Source organism: Macadamia integrifolia, chromosome 3, assembly GCF_013358625.1.
Source record: "Macadamia integrifolia cultivar HAES 741 chromosome 3, SCU_Mint_v3, whole genome shotgun sequence".
Taxonomy (NCBI): domain Eukaryota; kingdom Viridiplantae; phylum Streptophyta; class Magnoliopsida; order Proteales; family Proteaceae; genus Macadamia; species Macadamia integrifolia.
The window spans coordinates 31,437,081-31,445,278 of record NC_056559.1 but is presented as its reverse complement, the minus strand read 5'-3'; the positions used below and the strand labels follow the sequence as shown (position 1 = coordinate 31,445,278).

The window sequence follows — 8,198 nt, the reverse complement described above, 5'->3', positions numbered from 1 at the left end:
GGGGGGTGGGGGAAGTGTAAAAGATTTAACGATATTGCTTCGAATCTGATAGATTTCTCTAAAATAATCTTGAGAGCAATTCATAGTGTTCAAAAGTTGAAGAAATGAAGTATTCCAGTGATATGAAGTGTGCAAGCCCAATGTCTCTTGGGGTGATTTAAAAGCTTAATCCCAGGGGAAGTTTGTACACTAGTTACTAATTTTCTTTAAGTAGTTGTATTCTCTACTAAATTTTCTATACAACAACAACAACTAGGCCTTATTGTAACTAAATTGGGTCGGCTACATGAATCCTTGCCCTCCAATCAGTTCTATTCAATGTGATACTTAATACAAGAGTTAAGCTACTCATGTCTTTCCTCTCCACTTTTCCTAAGGTCATTTTAGGTTTGCTCTTAGCTCTTTTAGATCCTCTAGTTTGAATCAAATCACTCCTCCATACTGGAGTATCCAAAGGCCTCTGTTGAATGTGACCATGTTATCTTAAATGACTTTCTTGTAGCTTATTATATATCGGAGCTACTCCCAAACTAGCTTTAATATGATCATTCCTTTATCATTCCTAGTTTTACCACTCATCCATCTCGACATCCTCATCTCCCTACATTGAGTTTATCTACATGATGCTTCTTAACTACCTAACATTCTGCATCATACATTATAGCCGGTCATTTAACTATTCTATAAAATTTTCCTTTAAGTTTTAAAGGAGTACGTCAATCACACAAACACTTTGGATGCACTTCTCCACTTCATCCATCCTGTTTTAATTCTTTGTGAAACATAAACCTGTATATCACCTTCTTTATTAATGATTGAACCCAGATACCTAAAATGATCACTTTGGAGCACCTCCCTCATCAATTTTCGCTAACTCATTATATGTCCTCGTGTGACTAAAGTTATACACCATATACTCCTTATTTGTTTTACTTATCTTCAAACCTTTTGATTATAGAGTTGATCTCCATAACTCCACCTTGTCGTTACTCCCTGCATATGTCTCATCCACCAAACCAATATCATTAGAAAAAATCTTACACCAAGGAACCTCATCTTGAAGGTCTTTGTTTAATTCATCCATGATAAGCACAAACAAGTATGTAACCCAATTGTAATTAGGAATTCACTACCTTGATCCCCCATAGTTCTTACACTAGTCACTTGACTCATCTCATCTCACTATTATACATGTTTTTAACATATTTCTTGAAACACTTCTTGATGTAGATAAGTCACTTAGGCTTATTTTATTGCAAATAAGTCTTGGATTGTGTTATGTATGTGTTGGGCCTTTGATCCCATGGGTTTTCTTTGAAATGGGCCACTTTAATAGGCCTAAAATTTGGGTAGAAGGTAGAAAAACGGGATTTTATTCATTAGTTTGGTTAATTGTTATTTAATTCAATAAAGGCCCATTAGGCCATTAGTTGGTTGTAAAGTCCTATATGGATTATTAGTTCGTTAGTCCTACTCCATGTTGGAGTCATAAAGTCAAGTCCTAGTCCTATTTTGAATTCCTAGTTGTAGTAGAAGTGTCTAGTCATATTGGGAAACTAGCTCCTAGTTGTAGTAGGAGTGTCTAGTCCTATTGGGAAACTAGCTCCTGGTATTAGTATGATTGTAAATTTTTCCTCTATAAATAGAGGCATATGTACTATTATTGGGGAGATTTGAATAAAAGAAAATTTGCATTTATGAAAGAAAGTTTGCAACTAAATGCTTAGAGCAGCTGAGATAGCTGTGGGTGAGAAGCCCAGGCTGAGATAACCACTTCCTTTATTCTTTTTCACCCTTCTCAACCCCCCATCTGTTTTATTCTTCTTTTTTTTTTTTTTTTTTTATTTGCTATAACATTCAAGAGGTATAATTCAGATTCTGATAAAAGTCTGTAGAAATCATAACCGATCAGCAATCCTAGTGGGAATAAAGAGAGATTGATCTCCTCTCTTTCTCTCTTCTATACTCTGTTCAGCCAGGTCTTCAATCAGGGTATTCCAGGCCTCATAAGGGTCACACGATCCTTACCTAGTCGCTGTTGGAAGCATTCAGCTGCTGTTCTTGAAGGTTCTTCTCAGTTTTCTCTCGTAGGTCAGAAAATCAAGAAAGCTTGTAACTTCACATTTAGTTGTCAGAATCCTCTCAACTTTGGGAGTTTTTGTACCCTCCCTAGGGACTATTTACACCCAAAAGTGCAGCTCAATCGGACTCCCACAAACCTGGCCACACCTTTCTCTCTCCAGCTCTATAGAAGGTTTTTCTCTCTCCTACCGGGTTGGGTTTTGGGCTGGATTTGCTCCTATATGGATATTGTATCCTTGAGGGTTTATTTGATGGTATTATTTCTTTGTTTTTTGCTCCTATTTGTATTGTTTGGGGTTATAAATTGCGGAGTTAGTTACTTGTAATCTACTCCTGCATTACTTATCTTCTTCAATACTTTCCAGATTAACTCTATAGAGACTCTGTTATAAGCTTTTTCTAGGTTAATGAAGACCATATGGAGATCCTTCTTACAATTTCTAAATCTTTCCATTAGGTTTTTAAGTAAGTAAATAGATTCTGTCGTGGATCATCTTGGCATAACACCAAATTGAACTTGGACATTTCATTTAGTGGTTTAGGATCAACCATTAGAACAATTATATTTGTTAGAAGTCTATCGAGAGAAAAGAGGAGTCTAGCGCAAGTCGCAGGCTCCTCCCTTCGGTTTTCCTAGTCCTATTAGGACTGAGGGTTTTTCTAGTCTTATTAAGATTGTGGGTTTGGGTTTAGGACTATAGGTGTTCCTAGTCCTATTAGGACTGAATATAATTAGAAGTTAGCAATTAGTATTAGTTTCCTATTTTGTTTTTTCCTATTCCTAGTAGGACTTGTTATAACTATTCTATTTAATGAATGAATGAGGGCAACCACAATATTTTGGCTTTTGGTTTTTGGTTTTTTGTTTTTTTTTTTTTAGGTGGATTTATTATGATGCTCTTAATTATGAGATTATTTGGGATGCTGTTTATTTATCCATGTGAGGGGTAGATTTTCGTTGTTACTTGCTCAAGTCATCGGTTGGAGATTCTTGTCTGCTCAAGATTATTTTTTTTCGAAGACGTATCTGCTCGTGTTTGTCCTCAACAACTATTTTATCTTTTGAAAATGGTATATTGTGCCGCCTGATGTTGTTTGGTACATTCAACAACCTGATGTTGTTTGGTCCTCATCGACTTGATGCTGCCTATTTATCTGTGGAATATTCTGTGAGACGTCTTTTTGGTGAGATCACTATTTCAGGCTCATGAGTGCTTTTGTTGTAGCTGTTGGGTGCTAAACTTTTATTGGAATGCTTTGTTTTGGAAGGTCTTTTGATATAGTTGTTGGATGCTACACTTTTGTTGGAGTGCCTTCTTTGTGAAGGGCTTTTGGTGTTGATGTTGTTTGTTGCTATTGAATTGCCTTCCTTGAGAAGGGTTTTCGTTGGTATTGGAGTGCCTTCTTTGGAAGGGTTTTCGTTTCTTTTGGATTTGTTGATGGCTTTATGACGATTGATTAGAGTTCTCTCTATGCTAGTTAGAGTTCTTGTTGGTCCAAGCTGTAGCTTTCTGTTGCTATTTGTGTACTCCAGCTTGAGGAATAGTGTTAGAATTCTATTGAGAGAAAGACAGAGTCTAGCGCAAGTCGTAAACTCTTCTCTTGGGTTTTCCTAGTCCTATTAGGACTGGATATAGTGAGAAGTTAGCAATTGCTATTAGTTTCCTATTTTGTTCTTTCCTATTCCTAGTAGGAATTGTAATAGCTATTCTATTTAACAAATGAAGGAGTGCAGCCACAATATAATTGATTGGGACTCCCTTTGCTCCACAATCACAGGTATCTCTTCCTTACTCTTCCCTTTACAATATCAGTATAATATTCAAGCAAACGATCCAAATAATGTAGGGTCACAACCAAGAACCAGCAGCATTGTAGTATGAGCAGAACAGTAGCCGACGGTGGATATATTCCAGAACAGACCAAGAAAAACCCAGATTTGGGTGATTTCAGGTCTCAGATAAATAGTACGTCAGATTGACCTGAAACAGGGATTGAACGACATGCTAATATGGAGGAATAAATTTCCAAAAAACTTCACTTATTCAGATGGCTAGATCACCAGTAATTGCAGTAGCAAGGGGTAAAAAATTAGACCCAGAAACAGAGCATCCGCAGGCAATATGGAGAAAATAAATTGCACAGGATCAAACCGGAAGGTTGCCCCAAATCTGGATCTAATGTACCTCATTTGTTGGCCAAACAATCCTCCCAAAATTAGCCACATCAAAAGGATGAAAAAAAATAAATTCAGATCTCAGATTTGTGAAGAGAATTCCCAGAAACTGGAGCCGCAAGCATAATGGAGATCAAATCTGTTTGTTGTGCTCCAATATCTTTGTGTGCAACAACGTGGAAGAAGTAGGCTGCCCTAGTTTACCTTCATGCTGTCATTAACTGGTCAGAATCAAATAGACAGGCAGCATGGGTGCTAGGACCAGAGAATAACTACAGTCCTTTATTGGACTCTCAAAACAGAGATCACATGAAGAATTTTTTCTGATTTCTTATTGCTCTGATACCGTGAAACAACACCAAGAGTATAAAACCAGTAAACCAGAGGCGGGAAGAGAAGAGATGAGGAAGAAGATACTGCTGAGACAAGAGTAATCAATACTCTTCAGCCCCCGTCATTTACTATGATATAAAACCAGATTACAAAGTATACTTCCTTAGAAAAGGAAAGTAATTCTAAACAGAGTATGACTCTAGATTCTTAGCTAAAACAATAGATAACTAACTAATATAATTAGGAAACTGATAACCAAACCTAACCATGACTCTTAACCAGCCACATTAGAGGGACTCTCCCTATTGTGGAACATAGTTTTTAAGGCAGTAAGGCGACGGAGGCGTTTGAGGGTCTTTCAGAGTGCCTTAGCGATAAGGCGGGCATAAAGCGTCGCCTTATCGATTAAAGCGTTCCTGTGTAATTTTTTTATAAGACCAATCTATTTGGCTCAAATCTTAGTTGAATCCTATTACTCATATGTTAAATAAATATTAAAGGTTCAGATTCATACCAATGTAAGATATTCATCAAGAAAACAAATCAATAAAGTGAATAAACTAAGTTCATCTTCATCAATCATCAATCATCAATCATTAATCATCATAACATATTAACATATAATATAAATACATAATTATGAAACAAAATTATAAATATAAAGAAAAGAAGACATAAAAAATACAAGTATTTATTATACTTACCTCTATGATGCCAAAATGAGTGCCTAAGTCCTAAGGTCATCCACTATATTTCTACTCCCGTCAAAGAAGAATAAAACTCACCGCTGCAGGAGCAAAATGGTCACCTGGATCAATGGTTCTTCCTTGTTCCTTGATTCCTTCTCAAAGCCCTTTCTTAAAACCCTTGACAAAATCCAAATCTTATTTGTGAATCATGTTTTTTTTTTTTGTTTTGGTTATTTTTGATGGAGTAAAGCTGATCCCATACATCTCAAGTGTTAACAAAACCATAAACCTACCAATAAAAAATCTATATTTGGAATCTTCATCAAGTAATTTTAAAATGTATTTAAAAAAAAAAAATCTCATAAGACGCCACTTCACATGAGGCGGAGCACTGCCTTACCATCTCTAGACCGCATCAGCGCCAGCCTTACCAGCGCCTTAAAAACTATGTTGTGGAAAACTTACAATGTACCCCCCATGGTACACTTATGGCACCCATTATAGTGCCCATTGCTTCAGAAAGGTTCCTTTCCAAGTGCAAACACTAAGCTTCATCCTAGACTGATGGGTCCTTAAAAAGTTCTTAAGTGTATGGAGTCGAATGCTTGTGTTTTTGAGCTTCCTGAGAACATGGCCATCAGTAATGTGTTCAACATGGCAGAGTTGACTCTTTATTTGGGCCACCATTCAGATGAGGGAGATACGGAGCATATGTTGAGATTGCCATGACTGGCACTACCAGTTTATGATGGGATTGAAGAGGTTTTGGAGTATCACTGCACTATTACATGGAATGGCGGTGGCTACTTTTCATTCTTAATCAGGTGGAAGGGCGGATGCTAAGGGCTGATGCTACCTGGATACAGGGTGATGACTTCAAGAGGCTGGACCCTGACTTGTATGAGCAATACATGGCCTTCATCTGTTTGTCAAAGACAAGTGATTTCAATTCGGGGAGAGTTGATGCAGACCTAAGGGTGTATACATGAAGGAAGAAGGGCCAGCAGACCTTTGCTGGCTCATAAGTTTAGCCACGGTTCTGGTTCTGGTGCTAATTTGGGCCAAGTCTTAAACCAGCATGCATGGACCTTGCGTGGGCTAGTTTAGAGTCTCTAGAAGCTGCTGGTGTTTGTCCCTCCAAGGACAGCTATGTGGAGCTGCTACAATTTTCTCTACTTACTATTTTGCTTCAGTTCCTTTTATGGGCTCCTAGTTATTTTAAGTACTTGCAACTAAGTCCCTTTATTTTAATAAGTTTCCAATTTTTATATAGTACCAAGGGATCTTCTTTCTAGAAGTTCCTAGATGTCTTGGCAGCCAATAAGAGAGAGGGGCATACTAGCCGATAATTTTTTATGATTGAAATTCTGTCTTCTCTTGAGACTATGCTGCTGTGATTCGGTTGCAAAACCCAGGTGGGTTGGTGGTGAAGCTACCGCAGGCTTGGTGGTGAATCCAAGTCATATCCTCCCTTCCTTCTCCTTCTTCTTCTCCTTCACTGTTCTGTCATTTCCATCAAGCACTATCCTACTGTTGTGTCATTCGATCCGACCATTAGATCAACCCTGTATTCGGAGCACAGAACAGCAGTACTTCAACCTTATACGATTTGATTTCCAGCCACATCCAATTGCTGGTTGTCAAGTTATTTGATTCTCTTGTCTGCCGTGCTTCTTCTATTTCTAATTTTCTGTGTTACTTTGATTCTGTCGTGTGTCTTGTTGTCCGTTAATCTGTCCATAAGTCAGTGTTCTTCATCGATAACTCTGGTAATCGTAGCTGAAATTTTTAATCATTGTGGCATTATTTTAATTCAGAGTTACTTTGAATCATGTGATCAGTATGTTGAGTCCTAGAATCATAATGTGACTTACTTGTGAGTATAATTGATCCCTGTTTGTGGTCTTGTGGCTGGCCCTAGTCATTGAATTCATTTCAAATTCTAAGTCAGGATGTTCTAAATAGTAATCAAGTAGCTAAAATCGCCGAACTGAAGACTGCCCTGCTTTGTTAGTGGAGAATAAGAACATTCTACTGCTAGTTAATCTAGTAAGATTGTCTTGTTTGAATTCAAGGAAAAGTCTCTCATTGTTTTGTCAAAAAAGTTAGTCATGAAGGACAAAAAAGGAGAAGCACTTTCTGAGTCATTTAGGTCCCAGGGGGGAAAAGGTATGATAACTTCATTGGCATTCTATAATGGATGCTGGGGTCAGTTTTCATGAAATTCCATGGAAGTTCCATTTAAAGTATCAAGTAATGCAATGTATAGTGCCCATTCCTAAGGAGGAAGCTCTTGGAGTGTAAGGATTTCTTTCACATTAATTTAGTTTGGACCTAATACGGAGTTCTTTCCACCATTCTCTTCCACTACAATAAGGAGAATGTCTCGCCAATTTATGGTCATTTTCAGTGAAATCTTATCAAGGGAAGCCAAATTTTCTGTTGGTTGCGATGCTCATTCGTGCATCTAGAGTTAAAAGACAGATGTGTGGATCAATGTTTAAATACACACAGTTCAAGTAATCGGGATCGGTTCTGGAATCAGTCACTGCCGATTCCGATCCAAAACAGAAAGAATCGGTCATATTCTGGAAGTAATTGGCAAAAAATTCCCAAATTCCCTGGATCGGATAGTAACAAGCTCATCCCCTCTTGATCCAATTAATTCATTAGGTGGCTCATCCCAACATTTGTTCCATTCTGATCAAGCATTGTTCCCCCTTATGCCAAATCTGCCGCAGCCGATCCTGATCCTAATCCCTTGAACGGTGAAGACATGAATCTTAGTGGATGGTCTTAGCTTTCCAACCATGATATACATAATGTAGGACCACTTATTTTATTTTTTTTATTTCTATTGTATTTTTTATTTTTAGTATTAGATTTTTTTGATATAAATAGTAAATCCATAGAAAACT

General features: G+C 37.5%; 1 protein-coding gene across 1 annotated transcript in view; it reads left to right on the top strand.

The window, feature by feature from the left end:
• Nucleotides 1-8,198, top strand: part of LOC122072658 (glycosyltransferase BC10-like) — a 13,623-nt gene that overhangs the window by 1,803 nt on the left and 3,622 nt on the right. The window lies entirely within an intron of this gene.